We start from the raw sequence: 22,097 nt of genomic DNA, 5'->3' as shown, positions 1-22,097 counted from the left end.
CTATGGTCAACTACTCTTCCACAAAGCAGGAAAGAATATCCAATGGAAAAGGGACAGTCTCTTCAACAAATGGTGTTGGGAAAACAGCCACATGCAGAAGAATGAAACTTGACCACTCTCTGACACCATACACAAAGATAAACTCAAAATGGATGAAAGACCTCAATGTGAGACAGGAATCCATTCAAATCCTAGAGAACACAGGCAGCAACCTCTTTCACCTTGGCCACAATAACTTGCAGACACATCTCCAAAGGCAAGGGAAGCAAGGGCAAAAATGAACTGCTGGGACTTCAACAAGATAAAAAGCTTCTGCATGGCAAAGGAAACAATCAACAAAACTAAAAGGCAACCTACGGAATGGGAGAAGAGATTTGCAATGACATTTGAGATAAAGGGCTAGTATCCAAGATCTATGATGAACCCATCAAACTCAACACCTAAAAAAACAAATAATCCACTCAAGAAATAGGCAAAAGACATGAACAGACATTTACCCAAAGAAGACATGCAAATGGCCAACAGACACATGAAAAAATGCTCCAAATCACTTGGCATATGGGAAATGCAAATCAAAACCACAATGAGATACCACCTCACACCAGTCAGAATGGCTAAAAATAACAAGACAGGTAACAAGAAATGGTGGCAAGGATGTGGAGAAAGGGGAACCCTCTTACACTGTTGGTGGGAATGCAAACTGGTGCAGCCACTCTGGAAAACGGTATGGAGGTTCCTCAAGAAGTTAGAAACAGAGCTACCCTACAACCCAGTAATTGCACTACTAGGCATTTACCCCTAAGATACGATCTAGTGATCCAAAGGGGCTCCTGCACCCTAATGTTCATAGCAGCAATGTCCACAACAGCCAAACTGTGGAAAGAGCCCAGATGTCCATTGACGGATGAATGGATAAAGAAGATGTGGTTTATATACACAATGGACTATTACTCAGCCATCAGAAAGGATGAATATTTACCATTTACATCGATGTGAATGGAACTAGAGGGTACTACGCTGAGCCAAATAAGTCAATCAGAGAAAGACAATTATCATATGGTTTCACTCATATGTGGAATATAAGAAACAGGGCAGTGGAGCATAGGCGAAGGGAGGGAAAACTGAATGGGAAGTCACCAGAAAGGGAGAAAAACCATGAGAGATTCTTAACTACAGGGAAAAACTGAGGGGTGCAGGAGGGGAGGTCGGTGGGGGGATGGGATAACTGGGTGATGGGCATTAAGGAGGGCACGTGATGTGATGAGCACCGGGTGTTATATGCAACTGATAAATTACTGAACATTACATCTGAAATTAATGATACTATACGTTGGTTAATTGAATTTAAATTAAAAAATGAAATGAAATAAAATAAGGGGTTTGAGCAACAGAATCTCTCTGGTTCCTTCCAGTTCTAACCTTCTAGGATTCTGTGATTCTAGGTGGGCTCCTAACCCTCAGGCATTATCCCTGTAGTTCCACTTTGTTGACCAGGGATAGTATGATTAATGTGCACTAAAGATTCTACTAGTAATGATGGCTCATGATGACATGTAAAAATAGCTGTCTCTGGATATTAAAAACTTATTTTTGATGGATATTATTTCTCACTCCTTTCCCCTAATGGAATAGTCCCCAGATCACTTACGGCAATTTTTTTTTTTTTTTCAGAATTCCAAACCTATCTTTTAGGATTTGTTTCTCAAAATGTTTATTTAAAGGAATATGTCTTAATTCTTGAAGAAAATTCTAAGACAAGATTCTCAAGACATTTTGGATCAGTTCAACAACACCGAAATTATTATGTAATGTAAACTAAGCATCTTGCTATCCACTGCCCAGGTCTGGCTAATTGTCAATTTTTTGTATGTACATTGTACTTCATTTTATATTTTATCCGCTTTTCATTTATTACATCAGAGGAAAATAATACAGTCATGCCTGATTGTGGTCTATTTTCATATTCTTAAGTAACAGTGTTGGACAAAACGTCTAGCAAATACATTACTCTTATCTTCAAAGAGACAACTACAAAGAAGACAATGGATTCTATTTGTTTAAACCTGTCACACAAACTGAGAATTAGATATAGTGAAAAAATATTGTATGGTAGGTGCCATCCACTTATATGTGGAACCTGTAACAGTCAAATTCATAGAAGCAGAGAATGGAATGGTTGCCAGGTCTGCAGGGAGGGGGTGATGGGGAGTTGTTCAATGGGTATAAATGTTACACTACATGAATAAGTCCTGAAGAGCCCCTCTACAGCACAGACCCCACAGTTAACAACACTGTCTTGTATACCTAAAATCTGCTCAAAGGATAGACCTTATGGTAAGTATTCTTACCATACCCAAACAATGTAATGATGAGGATGATAAAGGGCTAGTTTTAGAATGTGGGAGGAGACTTTGACGGATGATACATATACTTACGTCCTTGATAGTGGTGATGCTTTCACAGATGTATCCCAAACTCACTGACATGCATGTATTAAACATGTACCGCCATTTATATATCAATCACATCTCAATAAAGTGCATTTAAAAGTGGGGAAATAGTCAATCTCACTACGGAAGGAAGGAAGGGAGGAAAGGAGGGAGGGAGGGAAGGAGGGAGGAAGGAAGGAAGGATAGATAGATAGACAGATAGATAGATGAATACCAGACTTTCAATTTGTTAAACTGGCAAACGTTTTAAGAAATTAAGATTGTCTGTTGTTTGAGTGTGTCCAGTAGATATATACTGTAAGTTGGTAAGCTTTCAGTAATATGTGTCAAGTGCTTAAAATATGCGTATACTCTTTATATGGCAATGTCACATTTGGAAATTTATTCTAAGGATATTAAACATAAAAAGCTATCATAATATCAAAATTAATACATACCAACCAGCACCCAAAAAATCTGTTAAAGTCTTAATCAAAATAGTAAATATTAGCCAAAATAGAAAAGTATCTAGCAGCAGAAAAATGTGAAGTATTTTCAAGACAGTATGTTATGCAATTATTAAAATGTTTGCTATGGATATGATAAAATGAAAAATGGAAAAAAAGATTTTGATAAATACGGAACAAACACAAAGCAATAAAATTAGTAAATATGGAAGGCCATGTACAATGACTGTCAACACTAGCTGACTATATAGTTTTTCAAAATTGCTTACAAGTAATATGTATTAATTTTATCACATAGCAACATTACATTTATTTCATTTAAAAACAGGCCCTACCGAACCATGTCTGTCTTTCCAACATTCATTTAGATTTTTTGCGTGGCCAGGAGTTTGTTCTGAAGTTTGCCCTCAACACTCATTCATAATACACACTGGTGTACAGGTTGACCTCTAGCTTTGTACTCAATTTATTTCTATAGGAGCCAGAAATCAAGGAGATAAATGCACTGCGCTCCGCAAGCCAGCAGGAGACCCCGAACCACCCCGAAGATGAAGTCAGAAATCATCCAACAGGGTTTTCTCCAGATGCTTGAAAACCAACCATAAGCCAGATCGAGTAAGTTCATTTCACCCAGGGAGGGATCAAGTCTATGAATTTACAAAGGGTGTGGTTGTGAGATGGGATGAATTCAGGCACAGTTTGTAAATCACTCCCTTCAGTGTCGGTAACGGAACTGTGTTGCAGAGTTTGTTGCTACCACAGGAAGGACAGACCCTCAAACTGTAATCCGTCCACACGGCTAGTATCAGACGAGGACTGCTTAAAGCCTGCATGCTCAGACAAGAGGTGGGGAAACGGGGTGGTCTCCTCTTTACTGTGGCAAAAGGAGGGGAGTACACACGGGGAAACTCTATGCCACTGATGACTGACACCTGCCTAGGCTCAATCTAGTTTAAGACACATTTCCGAGTACTTTGGTTCTAGTTTTCAAAATGCTGTTTCTTCAAAATATTTTGAGGGGCAATGATCTCAAGCTTTATGTAATTAAATTGAAGCTTGTTTGAGTTACCACAGGTGAATATAATGAAAATTAATACTTAAAATCGTATAGTGTGACGTTTGTGTCATAGCTTAAAAACTGAAAAATTACTGCCACATTATGTTATTTGTTTTTTCAAAAGATACAGTGACTTTGGACTACATTTAACCATATTTTTACAGGGCAAAGAGGGCAAGCTGGAAAGTTATATGTGAGGTTTGTACAATTTTGCGTTCTTCATAAAAAGATTGAAGACACCATATGGCTTATATTTTCTTATGAATTCATAAATTCAATTACTCAGAACAGTAGAGAGTAAGGAAAAATTGGCCTTTGTACCTTTATCCCCCCATTCATCTGTGGGGCCTAAAATAAACAGAGTGCATAGCCTGGTACACATAATTTTGGGCATGTTTATACACATAGATTAAAATCCATGATTGCATTAGATATACATATTTTCTCTACTCCTTGCTTTTAAACCACTTTCTGTAAGCCATGAAGACATATCACCTTCTTACCAGTTCTTACTATCTCTTCATGCTAACATAGATTTCTTTAACCAGGGCTATCATGTCGCTGTTTTAGGAAGTTTATTATTATACTTTTACAAAACAATGATAAAACAATTCCTGTATATTTATCTTGTGTGACTGTGGTAAAACTTCTGACAAACAGCAATGGAATTGTTCAATCCCAGGTATGCACATTATAATGGGTATTCTCCTTACCTGCCCTCCGTGAACGTGTGTCACTTTGCACTCCCACTAATGGTGCATAAGATAACAGTTTTCTCACCATTTCCAGTATTGTTACTTATCTTTGTATGCTGATCTTCTTCAAGCTGGATTATACGGTGTCTCCTATGTTAACGCTTTTTTTTTTTTTAAGATTTTATTTATTTGAGAGAGAGTGAGCAAACACATGCACAAGCAGTGGGAGTGGCAGAGGGATAAGCAGACTCCCTGCTGAGCAGGGAGCCCAACCAGGGGCTCGGGGCTCAACTGCAGGACCCCGGGATCATGACCTGAGCTGAAGGCAGACACTTAACTGACCGAACCACACAGGAGACCCTATGTTAATGTATTTTTAATTCCACTCATTTTGTTGTTGTTTTACCATTTCTTCAATAAGTATTCTTTAGAAAAAAGAAAAAAGACTTTATTTTTAAATAATCTCTGCACCCAGGGTGGGGCTTGAACCCACAACCTTGAGATCAAGAGTCGCACACTCCACCAACTGAGCCAGGCAGGCTCCCCTTCAGGAAGTACTGTATATGCAATTTGTAATTCTGAAAAATTGCCTGTTGTATCCCTGGCTTCCTTTTCTAGTGGGTTTCCCTTTTTCCTACAGATGTGTGAAATGTTGTGTATAAAGGTATGTGCCAGAAAGAAATTCCACATTTGATACTGATAATTATCATCTACCTTACACATCCCTTATGGTCACGTCATTGTAAGGGATGGGGAAGGAATGGAGTTTTTTTTTTTTTTTTTTTTTTAAAGATTTTATTTATTTATGTGACAGAGAGACAGCCAGCGAGAGAGGGAACACAGCAGGCGAGTGAGAGAGGAAGAAGCAGGCTCCCAGCGGAGGAGCCTGATGTGGGACTCGATCCCGGAACCCCGGGATCACGCCCTGAGCCGAAGGCAGACGCTTTAACGACTGCGCTACCCAGGCGCCCCAGGAATGGAGTTTTATATACTTATCATCTACCGGAAATATGGTAATTTGAATTTATAGGATGATCAGAGAAAATCCCAAAGACTCTTATCAAAATTTGGTTCACAAAGTCTCAGAGACATACAATTTTAGTGAGAAGCTTTGCCTGCCCTCTTGTCTAGCCAACAGATGATCACTTCATAACGCTCAACAAATTCAGTAATACCAAATTGTTAACTAATGAAAAAGAAGTAGCCAAACTATTTCTAGAAAGACAAAACTAGTAGTTACTCACCTTTTTCCACTTTCTAAACCAATACTGCTGGAACTTAAGAAAAATAGGTAGAGTCGAGGATACATTTTTGAAAATAAATCTGACCTTGGGGCGCCTGGGTGGCTCAGTCGGTTGAGCGTCCCACCCGTGATTTCAGCTCAGGTCATGATCTCATGGATTGTGACAGCCAGCCCCACGACAGGCTCCGTGCTCAGCGGGGAGTCTGCTTGAGATTCTCTCCCTTGCCCTCGTCCTCTGCCCCTCTCCCAACTTGTGGGCAGGCACACGCACGGTCTCACTTTCTGAAATTAATACATCTTTTAAAATACTAAATCTGACCAAAAGATATGTAAGCAATGAAATTAATACTAGAGTCTTAAACGCATGCTTTCATCAGTAAAACCTAACCTGTGCATGACACAGTCTGCCAAATGCTTCAACAGCTCCTCGGCCTGACGCCTAGAACAATCTGACTGCCAGCCTCTAATATTAACCAACAAGAAATACTCTGTATGTCGAGGCATTTTTAAAATGTCATCAGAAACTGTGGTCCCTCCCTTAGCTTCATCTGCTTTAGGGGAGCAAATTGCAATGCATTTTTCTTGGAAAAGAAAGAAAATACATTTTTGCTGTGATTACAAAAGCCACTGCTTGTAACTCTGCCCATTATTTTCCCTGCACAGCATTAGCTTCCTATTCCCAGACATCTATTGAAACACAATACAGAGTCATGGGACCATCCAGAGAAGTCTGAGACTTACAAAAGCATCCAACATAGTTTCAGGGCCTGGTTTGATTGATCCAAATTGAATTGAGTTAAATAGAGGAAAAAATCTGAAAGCTTTTCCATTTTTCCAGTTTATTTTAAGTGAACAACAGAAAACTCCAAGCAAACAAATTCAGAGCTGTGACTTAATACACCACATTAGCTCCATGCTTTGCTATACCCACCAGCATGCAGGAAAATAATGAAAAAAGTCAGCCTGGAGTTATGGGCACTGACTTGTAATCGTCTGGCTTGTTCTCAATGTACTACAAAATTTCCCTGAATAAACACATTTGAGTGGAATCAGTCGTTCCTTGAAAAATAGTCTCTACCATTACAAATCACAAAACCTACATCCCTGTGCTACTGTGTTTCAGCCATTGTCAAATGTAGCATTGTAACTTGAAAGAATTTGCTCCTTCTCAGGGTGCCCAGGACACTTGCTATGATGGTAATGACCAGCACCAAGTGAATCATTTGATTTTTGTTACCCAGGTCATTTCATTTACTGATGTGTTGTCCTTTTCCATCTGACCTAGAAAGGAGCTATTTCTGCCTTGCTGTAAACGTGTGAAAATGGACAGAGAAAATTCTTCACTCAGAGGAATGGAAACTCCATCAGTCTAGCTCACAAAAGGGGAAAGGTGGTATTAAGAAATTTCATAGGAATCCAGAAAAAACAGAACATTCCGTACTCAGAAAACTTAGGTACTGAATGAAACATGTACTCAACTCATCTGTCCCCACCACCCACACCCCAGCTTTTGGAAAGACCTGCTGTATTTTTTCCAGATTGGAACCATTCTCAAAGTCAACCTGCTCCTGGTCCCAAGAAGACCATACTCAGTCCCACCATGGTCCAACCTTCAAGTCAGATGCCAGATTGCCAAGATAGGTTTTTCAACATGATAGAAAGATTACAATTCCTTTTTTTTTCTTTAAAGATTTTAGTTATTTATTTGACAGAGAGCGAGCACAAGTAGGGGGAGCAGCAGAGGGAGAAGCAGGCTGCCTGTCGAGCGGGGAATCCAATGTGGGACTCGATCCCCGGACCCTGGGATAATGACCTGAGCCAAAGGCAGACACTTAATGACTGAGCCACCCAGGTACCCCTGACCACGACAATTCTTAAAAACTTCCCCCAGACCATGTTCTTATGTATATATCCAACATGGGGCTGGAACTCACAACCCGGAGATCAGGAGTTGCCTGCTACACACACTGAGCCAGCCAGACATCCTTCTGTTGTCGTTTTTACGGCAAGAATGTTAATATAAAACAGAATTTATTTGGGGAAAATAGATGTCAATCTTCTTATCCCATAAGACAATTAATGAAGGCAGAGGGTGAAAATCATTCCTCTTCTTGACTAGAAAGGGAAAAAGGACTGGCTTTCAGGGGATCCTGTATTTCTCAACATATTGGGAGAAACACAGCTGCAAGATGTTAGCAAACTGAGGGTGATTTTCTCCCCATAAGGGAGCCATCTCTTACAGTTCAACTAAAGAGCATGTGTTTTTTTACTCTGCTGGACTCAAGTTAAAAATTCTTTTCTAAGTATTTTTTTTTAAGATTTTATTTATTTATTTTGAGAGTGAGAGAGAGAGACAGCCAGTGAGAGAGGGAACACAAGCAGGGGGAGTGGGAGAGGAAGAAGCAGACTCCCAGTGGATCAGGGAGCCCGATGTGGGGCTCGATCCCAGGACCCTGGGATCACACCCTGGGCCGAAGGCAGACACTTAACGACTGAGCCACCCAGGCGCCCCAAGGTATTTCTAAGTATTCTTTTGCTCACACAAATCTTGCCTCCCCAATGACCGCAGAATAGATGATTTTCTTATTCAGATACTTTCACTTGAACTGTGCCTATTACTACTTCTTTTTCTTGTTCTCAAAGTAATAGATTTGTATGTAAAGCCAAGTTTTTAAAAAATTCTAAATACCCACTCACACTCCCCCATAATTCTCCTTCCCAGATATAGACATAGAATATGTTGTAAATATATATATATATCTGCAACACTGAATGTCATTATACATTCTCCTCACAATACATTATTCACACCTTTCCATAGCCTCTTTCATTTGACAGAATCACCTCAAAATTCAGGGTCCTATTCTATTGCATGAATATAAAATAAGTTATTGAATAATATTCTATTGTGAACAATTATGTCTTCACTTCTTTGCTCTATAAAAATAGACAACTGGATTTGTGTGTCTTACATATTTTACCTATTCTTACCTTCTAGATAGCTGTATCTTTGGGCATTTTTACAAATATTTTTATAACTAGCTCATTTGAAACAAATTACACTATCAAGAATTATACACACTTCACATACATTGAATATATATAATAGAAATTTGACTATATTCATAAATTTAACCCACCAAGACTATATAAAGGTTTCCATTTTCCTGTTTTTTTTAAGAAAAATCAAGTTACTACTACTTTGTTAATTTTTTGCCAAAATAATAGGAGAAAAGTAAAATCTTGCAAAATTATTTTTTGGTAGCAGGGATAGTAGTGAGTTCAGTTTTTAAAATGTTTATTAGTTAATTTCCTTTTCTTTTTCTGGAAATTGCCTGTTCACAGTTTGCTCATTTTTGTTTTGCTGACTGTGAAGGGTATTTTAAGGGGTAAATAACAGATTTCAACTTTTTGCTTTTTGACATAGGACCATTTGTTTCCAGATAATTGTCTAATTTGAATTTTTACATCATTTGTTTTGCATACAGAATAAAATATCCAGGTTTTTCTTCACACTTATATTTCTAATTGCCATGCCTGGAAATGCCTTCCTCAGCAGAACAGTACCAAAGAGTAAGCCATATTTTCTTTTTGTACTGTTGCAGTTCTGTTTACTACATGTAATTAAAATAAAATCTATCTACAATTTGCTTTGTTGTGTGGAGTGAGATAGGAAACCAATTTTCATGAGAATAATCCATCTTTTCATGACAGATTTGGAGTGCTAGCTTTATGAGATACTCCTATTTATCTGTTACTATACTCTTGTTTTTGTGATCTGTCTATTCTAGCATATGTTTATTATTGCTTCAATTTTATGGTCCTATCTGTTCCAATGCCCCATAATTTCTATTTTCAGGGTGTTCCAGGCTGTTCTTTCAGTCCAGATGAATTTTAAAAATCAACAAAAGGAATTTGGCTGGGGTTATTTGAATTTTTATAAATTAATTTAGGGAAAACCAACATTTCTACAATACTGAGCTGTCTCAATGACAATTTATGCCTTGCTTCTGAGGCACTACAATTTTCTTTAGCTTTATGTCTTTTTTCATGTTTTTCATTCAAAACACTTGGTTAGTTTACTCCTGGGAGTATAAATTATTTTTGTTTGCTACTGTGAATGCAATATTTCATACATGCTATTTTTTGAGTGTCACTTGGGGATAGAAAACATTTTCATATTAAGTATCTTTCATAAGTGATTTCTTGAGATTTTTTTCCCCCTAATTCCTTGTTAAACTCTTTGAAAAGGTTTTTTAGTTACTAGCCCTTTCACTGGATTGTGTAAACATTTTGGTGATAAGAGAATACTTCCCTTTATTTCCATAATGCTTAGAAAGACTACTGTTGTCTCACTGTCTAGCATGAGGGTGTAATTTTCCTTGTGTCATCTCCCAGATTAAGAAAGTAGTAAGTTCTTCTGACTTAACTAAGGAATTCTTTTGAATGCTAACGCTTTTCAGATGTCTATTTCTGTGCAGCAGCAAGAGAATCTGATTGCTTTGACTTTGTCATTATGACCAATCTCATCATATTTACTAATGTTAACCGGGACGGATTCTCAGATTTCTGGAATGGAACACTATCATGATATGCTCTTTTAAAAAAAGTAGACTCATGCACACATTCATTCATTCAACCTATATTTGACTGTCTGCCCCATACAGTCAGTATAATGCAATGTAATGTAATTCCAGTGTGCAAGCACTAAACAAAGTAATACAATGGCACCCATGTTAACTTGGGAGTGGGGTGGTGTGTAACTCCTGCAGACATGGTACCTGCGGCCCCACCTCTCTGAAGAGCTGATGATTTCAGTGAGTGAATGATGAGAAGGACCCTACTTTGAGCTAGCATAAGCACTCTGGCTTGTGAATGGGTTTGGCCTCTCCAACGAGTAAAAGGAACGTGGGTTTGGTGGTGGGTTGTTAACTAGTGCTGGATTTATTATCAAACGAATGAATCTTTGCAACGCATTGCACCTAAATTCAGATTTTGTTACTTTATGCTCTTATTACAAATGATTCTTTAAGCTTCATATATGAAAAAACCTGTATCTGCCTCTGCTGATAGAGAACAGTGATAAAGATGGGGTCTGATTAGCTGTTGGCCAGATGACACTGAGGAGTCACGACTTTCCTTCAAGGACAACGGAAGTTTGATAAAGAAGGGAGTGGCTTGACTATATCTATATCTATAATATTTATATATATTTATATATATAAATACAATATATTATATATAAATACATATATAAACATATATATGTATATAAATGTTATATATAAATACAATATATTTATATACATACATATATTTATATGTGTATGTATATTAATATATAAATACATTTATATATAATATAAATATATAAATACTAAATATACATAAATATTAAGTATTGAACATATATTTTAACTAAATATATATAGATTTTTACTATATATCTGCACATAGATTTGATAGACTTTACTTTTAGAGCAGTTTTAGTTCACAGAAAAATTGAGGGAGGCAGGTTCAGAGATTCCCCCTACAAGCCCATTCTCCACTGTCAACGTCCCCAGCAGAGTGGGACATTTGTCACAACTGATGAACGTGCGTGCACTGACACATAACCACCAAGAGTCCACAGTTTGCACGAGTGTTCCCTCTTAGGGTTGCACCTTCTATGGGTTTAGACGAATGTATAATGGCGTGCAGTCATCATTCTAGTATCACACAGAGTTGTTTCACTGCCCAAATAGTGCTCCGTGCTCCATCTAGTCATCCCTCCCTCCTCCCCATTTATATTTTAAAAAGATCATTCTGGCTGTTGGTCAGATAATTTATTACATGAAGGGGACATTGGAAGAAGGAAACATGTTTCTAGGAGCCAATATTTGGTTTGGCCCCTTGCATTACTATTAAAAAGATAAAATTAATATGATTTCTGTCAGATTTGACACTAAAAATACTTCCAAAAGAGGGAATTTTAAGCCCTTTCTCCAAAATGAGGCTATGTTTGTGTAAAATCTTTGCCATCACAGTATTCAAGAGAGTATTTCCAATCTCCTTTCTATCGTTACCTTCAGTGGACCTAAAGTAACTAGACAGTGGTTACTGTTCATGTCACCTCTCAGCAGGCAGAAGTGCCAAGCCAGAGGCAGGCCGTGCTCCCCAGAGAAAGCAGACAGTCTTCCACTGCTGGGTTTGTATCTCACACCTGTTCTCTTGTGAAGGCCCATCATGGCCGCCTTACACTCAGGAGCACTGGACAGCACGTCAGCACTATGCTCGGGGGTCACTGTGAGCTCTGCAATCACCAGCCAAAAGCACAAACCTGAGAACAACATCAGACCCCACACAGGACAACTGTTTGCAGTACAAGAGATGAAAGAGGAAGGCAAAGCATGGACTTGTTCCAACCAGCTGGGAATAGGGGTGTCTACGGATGAGAAAGTTTTACGACTCGGCATATGCATGGGTGACTATGAAAGCATTGCAGGTATTGCATTGGGGGTTACAAATAAACGTTGGCAAAGAAGCAAAGGTGCACACACAGACTCCACAGCAATGAGGACACACCGTGTGTATCTTCTGCAATACCCTGTGAGCTTTCAGAGGGAGGATGCAGACAACACCCGTCCCTCCTTGCTCCCATGAAAACAGCCTCATGCCTTACCCTGGCTCATTCACAGACTATCCTGTGTTAATTACAGAGTTCTTTCTTTAAAAAACTTTGAAACCTGAATAGACAAAAGTGATAAACATGGATTTTCTCTGCTTGATTTCTGTCCTTCTTCTTGCCCTTTGAGTGGGTACTATGAATGGGATGAGACATTATTGTACAAGTAAGCACCAACACTCTAGAAATCACGCTTTTCAGATTCTAGAATCTTGGCTCGGTGGGTTCTTCCTTACCCCAAGCTGACTCACTCCTAAGGTGCTCTTGCAGTAAAAGACAATGATATTTTCCTCTCCTGGAAAATGAGTGATAAAACACCACATACAATTCCCAGCTATGTGCCATTCTGGAGCTGTCTGTACTGTGAAAATGTCTAATATAGAACAGCTGGTACCAAAATGCATATTTCACCCCCAATGGTAAATTGTACAGTCAGTATTTCAAATGCTCCTTTTCCCATCAAGAACGATGGGGTAGATTGGCCTCCTGGAAGTAATTAATCTCTGCTCGATGTGGAGCCCTGTTAGGGAGACGTGAGCCCCCAGGATCAGTTAAGAAGCGTGATTTAAAGGGAGTTGCACAGAAAGCTGCCATAAACATAATCATCTATGTAGGAGGTCTCTTGGAGCATTTTCAACACATTTTTGTGTTATAACTCACCCGTGTGAAGTTATAGAAGGACTGTACTTACACAACTTGAGGTTTGATAACATAAAATGAAGAAAAATTAGACCTTAATCTGTGTCAACACCGAGTCAATGAAGTTTTCAACATACTCCATCCCTGGGTCTGGCAGACAACCAGGGCGACGTGGCCAACACCGTGCACAGGTCTGCCAGCTCTGCTTCTCCCTGCCTGTGAGGGCTGTGCTGGAAAGTGTTCCCAGAGACCCCACGGCTCCAGAAACTGACTGTGGCCACATGCCCCTTTCCAGACCCAATGTTCAGGAAGATGTGCGGACAAAAACAACATGACTTAAAGAGAGCTGGTCACTGAATGTGCTCATTCTCCCATCCCCTATAAACCCATGTCAGGAAGCATCTGTGGCTTCCTGGCCTGAAAACTCTAGGGCTCACAGGGTATTAATGATATGTTCCTAAGAGAGCTGTTCAGAATGAGGGAACCGATGGGGGAAGGCCAGGTGACCTGGATGGTCCAGTGACCGGAAAGAGGCAGGGCTGTGCTCCATCCCATTACTGACGGGTTCAGAGCAGAAGGCCCATTTGGAACAGGGAGGCTGGTGGGCATCTGCGTCCTGGGAGAGGAGTCAGCTGGATGAATTACTACAGACCTTTAGGGTACCTTCAGCAGGACCCATTCCAAATCCCAAGTGTGGGCAGTTCCAAAATGGGCTTCCAAAATGACAGGAGCCATAACCAGGACTGGCTCAGGCATTAGGCGGGGCTGAATTCTCCCGGTGACTGAGCTGGACAGGACGTGAAGCGCTCAGGACAGAGGACACATAAGTCAACTGTGCCTCTGGTTTGGTATCTCATGGGACTTGCCTTTATTTTTGTTTCAAGGGAAATAAACGGGCTTCCTGCAAGAGTACTCTACATAGACAATTGCTCTAGGACTCAAAATAAATGCTATGTGCACTAGAACAATTCTGGCACTCACACAGTCACCGAAGGCGACTGAGTTTTTGACATTATTATAGCACATTTGGACAAAGACACAATCTTTCTAAGAATAAACAACAAAGAGATGCTTGCCTTCCTGGTTTTGCCCACCCCATATGCATGATCATTTTAGCATTAGTTGGCAGCAAAATTCTAGTGGAGCAAAAAATCATTACGTACACTGAAAATGTCAGTCCAGAACCAAAAAAATTAGGACCCTGCTTACTCTTCATTCTCTAGTCTTAGACAATTCCTTGTGGCTGAAAAGCATGTAAGAGATTAACATATCAGTTCTTTTTTACTTTTCAAATTCCACCAAGCTTACCATTTATATGGCTATATGGATCAAAAACAGAATTTTAAATTTTGTTTTTTGGAATTTTGGTTTTTGTAATTCAGGTTTGTTTTTATTTCTGATGCAGACCTGAAACTCCTTTCCCTAAAGTACCCTAGGCACTAACATTTGAACCAGTGCCCAAATCTCTAGGGGTGCACTTTGTTTTCTCAAATGCTCTTATCTCGTGAATAAGGTTAACTGAAAAGATTTTTTCCCCTGTTTTGTTTTCTGTAAATCTCAAAGGTTAGATTCCTGCTAATTTTGCCACAAAAGCATGTTGTGCTAATAAATCTCTAGATATATCTGTCTTTGTTCTTGTCAGGGGAAGAAAAACAGCTATGACACATTTTCAGCATTTTTTCTAAAGTGGGTTTTGAGAGGTGAGAGTCATACTGAGTTGTGATATTCTTGCATGGTACACATTTTCTGATGCTATTTTAACAGGATAGATTTAAATAACATAAAATGAGAGCTATTTTTTGGTTAACTGACTTTGATTAAATAAGAATTTACTTCAATCAAATGATAAACGCATGTATATAAGTGACATCCACATAGAAGAAAACTGAATGTAAGTCAAAGATACTACAATTAAATAAACCACCTTAAAGTTTTTTCTTAAGTCAATCGGCAAAGAAAACGTGATGTGGTGGGCACTGAGATCTTAGTCCCTGGCGTAAGTAAGCAGAGCAACACAGAGCTACAGTTCCTTCAGGAGTGTTTGAGGAACCGCCTTAGGTGACTTTGTCTTGACATAGAAATCTTCACTTGACTCCCTCTGATCTCCGTTCAATGTTACTCCCGTAGAAAGTGATTCATTGATTCCCAAAAGCATGCCCCACAATTTACTCCATCTTGTCAGGTAACGGATACATAATTTAAAAAATTTTAAAAATCATTTGCTTAACCCTTGTCTTTTCCAGGAGGCTACATATTCCATGATGCAGAAGATACGATATCTGTTTGGGTTTTTGATTTTTCTCACTCTCTTCTCCCCAGTGCTTAATCCTTGGTACACAGTAACTGTTTAACAAACACTCATGGTAAAATGGATAAGTGAAAAGTGAATTAATGAATACTCACAGGTTGAAACAGCATTCCATTTTCACGCTGAAGAAAAAACATAAGCGACATTTCCCCAGACAAATCACACACAGTTTTTACATCGCCTTCTGTATGACTACCTACATATCTGTTATTTTAAGGAGCCAATAATCCTCAACAATTTGCTTCTCATGAACGGGTGTTCACACAAATTTCTTTTGATGAACGTGTTCCTATGTTACTTATAATTTGAAACACCAAAGGGAGGGAGAAAATCTCTTTTTTCTCAGATCATTTGTCTGAGACATGTCTCTATTTTGTCCTGGCCTTGAAACTCTCCTGGTCTGTACCTGGGGGGATGATTCATGAAACACAGATCGAGTCTTAGTCCCCCAACTCTGTTTATATTGATTCGCCATGCTGTCTGTCTCACGGTGTGTCTATGCCTGTCAGAACGGTAAGGGGATAACATATAGGAACAGTTTTTCAAAACTCCATATATAACTGTTATTGCCACCAGCGCCCTCCCCATTCGTGTGTTGAAACCGTAAGCCCTAGTGTTAGAGATGAGGTCCTCTGGGGGTGATGATGTCAGGGGTCACCCCTAGTCAATGGGATTAGCGCCCTTGCCAAGGAGACCCAGAGAGCTCCCTCGTACCTTCCTCCATGTGAGAACACAGCAAGAAGACGGCTGTCCTTGACCCAGAGAGCTGGCCTTCACCAGATAATGTGCCGGTGCCATGACCTGGGATGTCCAGTATTTAGCACTGTGGGAAAGCAATGTCTGTTGTTTATAAGCCCCCCAGTCTGCGGTGTTCTGTGGTCGCTGCCTGAACAGACTAAGGCAATAACACACTATTATCATTGAGAATGGCCCATGCAGAGACAGATGCAGACTACGACCGATAACCTCCTGAAATGCACAATATTGTGGGGCTGAGGGAGAAATTGAATACACTGAGAGAAGATGACTCATTCCTATCTTGGTCATTAATCAAACTATTGTATCTGCAAGAGTTTTTCTCACTGACAGCATTTTCTAATTTTAAGGCAAGATGACTATACAAAAAAACCCCAATAAAACAAATACAAATCACAATTTTTTACAACTACCTTCCTGAACAATTATTTAAAATGTCAGGTGGTAATTAAGTCCCGGTGTTTAAAAGAACTGGAATAGTCAGCTTTCTGTGGTAACGGCCATTTCAGGCATTCCAGGGCCTGAACTGATTCAAGCCTTTGAAACTTTACTTTTTTGGATATTCATGTTTAAAGGTCAGAATTTCCACGACTACTGGTAGGAAGCTTCTTTTGCTGGGTTTCTACCAAGTCCCAACACTGGTTTGCAACCGTGAGAACCTGGTTTCTATGCATCTTCCTTCTTTTTATTCCTCGTTAACTCATACTCAAAGAGGGGGTATGACAGGCTCACCCACAGTCTATAAAACGTTTCCTTGTGTTCAATGTGAGGGATGTGGCTGAGAACTTGAGAATTAAGCCCGAGGTAAGAAATTCACAATTACAGAGAACGTGACCTTCGTGGTGCACTCATGTCAGTTACAAACGTCGGGCTTACCGATCTCTCAGCAAGGTGGCGGAGATCAACACGAAGCTGGTTTCTTACGATCACCGTTGTGCCTTCTCATCATCATTGCTCTTCCGTTGAATCTGTTTTGCTGGTCACCCAGAAATCAAATAATAGATGACATCATATATCAACATATATATATCTTGATAATAGATACATAATATTATAGAATATATAATGCATATATATACTATATAATCCATATGTAAATAAAATCATATATATTTGCCTACTATCCAGTTATACGTATGGTGTTTCACGTTACTTATACAAGAATACAAATAGTGCCCAAATCTTGTTCTTTGTATACTTGGCTCTTGACTGTAATATTTTATTTTTTTTAAGTTTATGCATTTTTTTTTTTTTAGTGATGTCTATATCCAACGTGAGGCTTGCATTCACGACCCCGAGATCAAGAGTTGCATGTTTTTCCAACTGAGCCAGCCAGGCACCCCCTGATTGTAATATTTTATAGTAACAAACAAAACCATATTCAAGTGAAATCTTGGTGCCCACAGTCCCTTGGAGTGCTCACACACTTGCTAGCAATCCACCTGCCAGAGTCTAACACAGAGATGTTCCCGTGGGACAAAAACATAAGTGTTTAGTATTCACCAGAAACTAAAACAATGTGGGGCATTTGATACAAATCTACAAAACCATATATTGTTTATGATGAATATTGACTCAAGCCCCTAGCTAATCTTACATGAATCATCTTGCGAGGTGCCAAAATATGCAAGATAAGATAATGTTTGTGAGCCTGTGTTTACTTTACATGATAGCACTGCTTACATCTAAATGCTGGAAAAATAAAATTTTTAAACAGAATAATTACAATAACGTATCCCTAGGTTTTAGTGTTACAGCAGAGTCAAATATTGGCCATACTGGATTTGCTAAGTTTACACGTTGTTGTCAAATATTCTGTGAGAAGAGAAAAATTCAGCTTATTTCCTAAAATCATAGGGTTTAGAAAGGGAGTTGTTACTCTGTGATAAGAATGAATGCTTTATATTCCAAAGCAGATAAGGTTTAGGGTTTTTCACTGTTCACAGATAAGTCATGAATCTATAAACTGGGAGTACTACTGAAAATAATCTCAGCGGGCACCTGGGTGGCTCAGTCGGTTAAGCGCCGCCTTTGGCTCAGGTCATGATCCCGGGGTCCTGGGATCCAGCCCTGCATCGGGCTCCATGCTTAACCAGGGAGCCTGCTTCTCCCTCTCCCTGCACCCTGCCCCATTCATGCTCTCTCTGAAATAAATAAATAAAATCTTAAAAAAAAAAAGATAATCTCATTCAATTTTTTAATTTTCAGGATCTGAGACCCCTGAAATTTCATTGAGTCTCAATATGTAAACCCAATCCCCAGCAAATGGATGTCAAAGGGAACTCAGAGAAGCTTCCAGATCACCTTCGCTATGTGCTATTGTTAGCTATGCCTTTGCAAAGTTCCCAAGCTGCCCACTTGCAAAGCCCTCGAGGTGACTCTACTCCAACTCTCCCTTGCTATACTTGAAGTTTGCACAGGTATCTCAGGAACTTCAAGCATGTTGCAAACATTCATGACATGAAAGCATGTGAAGCATGTAAAGGGCATAACTTGAAGAAGATAAATATTAGCTCCACTTGACCGTGATGTCAAATAAGGTAGGCGCTGCCCAAACTCATGCCAGGCCTGTGGAACTGGAAGACAGTCTACAGATTCCTTCAGTGACTAGAACCACACCATTCCTGGCTTCCCTCATGACCTCGTGGAAGGCATTTCCTCCTTGTGGAAGGAGTTACAACAAAGCCCTACAGGTGTACCGTATCCGGAGCTAGCATGACCACAAAACGCTACTGAGAACTGAGATGTCAAACAACCATTCAGATGACAGTCGAGTCTAAGTCACATTGTGCCCAAGTAATACGTGCAGTTAGCTGTTCACAAATGAGGAACAGGGACCTACCTGTCCATGCGTTGACCTGCTGGTTGACAAGTGAAGAGAGACGCAGAAAGTCTCCTATTTGCTTACTTTGATTGAGTAAGGGGTCCAATGCAAACAAACTACAGACCGAAAAAGGAAACAAAATGAAAGTACATGAGTAAGTACTAGAACAAGGTCTATCTGTGCTAGTCATTGTGAACCATAAAGAACAAACCATGGGGGCTCCTGGGTGGCTCAGTCGGTTAACTGTCTGCCTTCAGCTCTGGTCATGATCTCAGGGTCCTGGGATCGGGTCCCCCATTGGGGTCCCTGCTCAGTGGGGAGTCTGCTTCTCTCTCTGCCCGTCCTCTCCCTGCTCGTGCACTCGCTCACTCTCAAATAAATAAAATCTTTAAGAAAAAAAAGAATAAGCCATGGCTCTTGTCCTTTAGGGGTCTGCATCTAAGTAAGAATGATGGGCTTCAGAATACCAAATAGGTTTTAAATAACAAGCTGGAGATGACCCAAAGAACAGACAGATTTTAGTCCGTCTGTATGGGGCTCAGGGTCATGGGGCAAGGAATATGGAGTGACCAAGCCTCAGTTTTCTGTAGATTAAATTAGTTTGGATATATGAAGACACTGGCTGCCCAGCTGATCTTCATTCATCAGAGTAGCAACAGGAAGCCAGTTCACTGTCAAGAATCCTCACGTCACCTCCAAGAACACCCATGGAATACACCTCTGTCCCCAGAACTGACTTTACCATAAAGCCAAAAGGGGGAAGGAATCCCCCGCTCAAGTGAGTCAAATGTTTCTTCTCTTGATTCTCATTTCTGCCCTTCGATTTGCATTTCTCAAGCTCAGTTGGGAAGAGGAAACCCATCCTTCCCTAGAAGAAATGCCTCCCACTACACCATGCAGCGGGGAGCCTTTGCTTCTGGTCCCAACAGATTGATTTCATCACAATGCCAGAACTGACTATTTATTCAGATTTATTCATTCACTTATTGAGTGTCTATCAAATATTTGAGAGAAAAGCTCATTTCCAGCACAGGATTCTATCAGTACAATGCTGAACAACACAGGCAGGGCTCCTGCCCTTAGGGATTTTGGCATGGCCTCTGTGGGCTTTCCACAGCGTAAAGGCGCAGGTCCTGCAGTCTTACACCACTGCATATGGCGCAGCCCAGACCTTTACGCTCTTGCACATCTTTCTCAAGTCTTCATGTTTGGAAATAAGTGTGCACACTGGGACACACACAGCTGGACTAAGACCATGAAACACTTGGAACTGAACATCTTTAAGGACCATGTATTTTATAATCATATTGAGAAAAGCAACATCCTTCTGAAAAAAAAATTGCACATTCCATAGGTGTGACTCAACAATGGACCGTGTCACAATGAATCCTATCTCCCGGGCCTCTCTGCCTCCAGAGAAGGGGTTTGCTAGGAAACGTCCCCAAAACTGCTTTATAGAAAGGGTGGGATCGTCCAATGAGGGCACAGCTGGGAAGTGTTCGTCTGGCCTGAGATGGGCCTGGCGCCATCCTGGGCAGGGGGTGACCTGGGATTCAAAGAGGAGGCTGTTATCCTGCGTGGTAAGGAATCCATGGGTTTGGGTGTGCTATGGGAGACGGGGTGGTCATGTGGAGTATGTGGAAGGAGACGGTCATGTCCAGAGACTTGACCAGGCAGATGGAATATTCCCTTCACGGGGAGAAGCCCTAAGGGGTGAGAGTGTGACCAGACTGTGTAAGTCTGGGAAGTCAGACTATCTTTATCTACTTTTCACTCCTCCCCCAGCATTCTGCAAAGTCTTGAATCTCAAATGCAAGGGTGTGACTTTCTTCTGGAGATATTGAGTAGGCATTAAAGACAATTCAGAGGTCATCAGAGCATCACCAGGACAGGGATGTGCCTGTGTGCTGCCAGCTGTGGGGTTTCCAGAACCACCCTAACAGGCCGTGGCCTCAGGTTCCATCTACCAGCCTGTGCCTCGCTTATTAGCCTTTCCCTGCCATGTATCCTTCTGACACATAGCAAATCAAGGGCATCAGGCCGCTGCAACCTCCTAAGCTTTTGAAAGAAATCCTGAGCAATGTCTTTCAGACCCAGAGCAAGGGCATTCTGACAGCTGCTTTACTAGAAGGGCATTTTTCACCCTGGTGAAAAGCGGTATAAGAAAATGTCAGGTTGACATTGATATCCAGGTATAAAGCAGAACAAAATCGTGGTAATCATGGTGACGATATGTGTCCACACAATAAAATATTCACTGATGATTTTTCTTTATTTGACACTGTGTTATATTAAGAATGTGGTAGCTCTCTTTCATAAACCTCTTTTTCATCTTTCTGCCCAAGGAGACACCGGGTAGGAATCATCTGAAATATGGAAATTCCAGAGAGAGAAGCTCCCTCCAAACCTGACCGTGTTTTGTGGAGAGACTGGACTGAAGGGAATGAAGTGAAGGGCATTCTAGAGTTGCTGAGTGCCAAAGTCAGGTATAAGTGATTTTCTCTAAGAGTGTGTGTGTATAAGAATGAATATTCGCACCCACCCACAGATATGCTTATAAAGATACATAATGAGACAATGTGTCTTACTGTATTTGTTTGAATCAACATGCTTTGGGGTAAAACTCAATTCATCACGAGCTCCAGTTAAGACAGACAGCACATGCACGTCTCTGCTCCTCACTTTTCCTATATTTTTACAGAAACCACCACCTCCACCTCTAGTAGGGGAGGGAGGCTAAGAATTTTGTTTTAAATATTCTAGGAAAATATATGCAGAAAGTTTTACTAGGTTCTATTAGTTATTCCAACTGCTGAATACAGAAGAGTCATTTCAAAAGTAACCGAGACCTGGTGCTTGAGGTCTTACAGGGGAGATGACGGGGTGGGTTGTACCGGGAAGAGAGGTTTGCATAATAGTACCTCCCAGGGCCGGGGCTCAGGCTGGGCAAGCTGGGGACGGCCTTCCTAGCTGTACGACTTCAAGTCCGTGCAGGCTCAGGACCTGTTAATGAGT

General features: G+C 40.3%; 1 long non-coding RNA gene across 3 annotated transcripts in view; it reads right to left on the bottom strand.

Moving 5' to 3' along the window:
• Positions 1–14,541: 14,541 nt before the first annotated feature.
• The window catches only part of LOC130543298 (uncharacterized), a 371,452-nt gene continuing 363,896 nt past the window's right edge, over positions 14,542–22,097 (bottom strand). For all 3 annotated transcript variants that reach the window (XR_008958548.1, XR_008958544.1, XR_008958550.1), the window contains 3 exons: positions 19,101–19,198; positions 17,135–17,234; positions 14,542–16,325 (listed from right to left, as the gene is read on the bottom strand). This is a non-coding gene — a long non-coding RNA (uncharacterized LOC130543298). The remainder of the gene's footprint in view (positions 16,326–17,134; positions 17,235–19,100; positions 19,199–22,097) is intronic.

This window comes from Ursus arctos, chromosome X (assembly GCF_023065955.2).
Source record: "Ursus arctos isolate Adak ecotype North America chromosome X, UrsArc2.0, whole genome shotgun sequence".
Taxonomy (NCBI): domain Eukaryota; kingdom Metazoa; phylum Chordata; class Mammalia; order Carnivora; family Ursidae; genus Ursus; species Ursus arctos.
The sequence above is the reverse complement of the archived record's forward strand: the minus strand, read 5'-3'. Positions and strand labels throughout refer to the sequence as shown.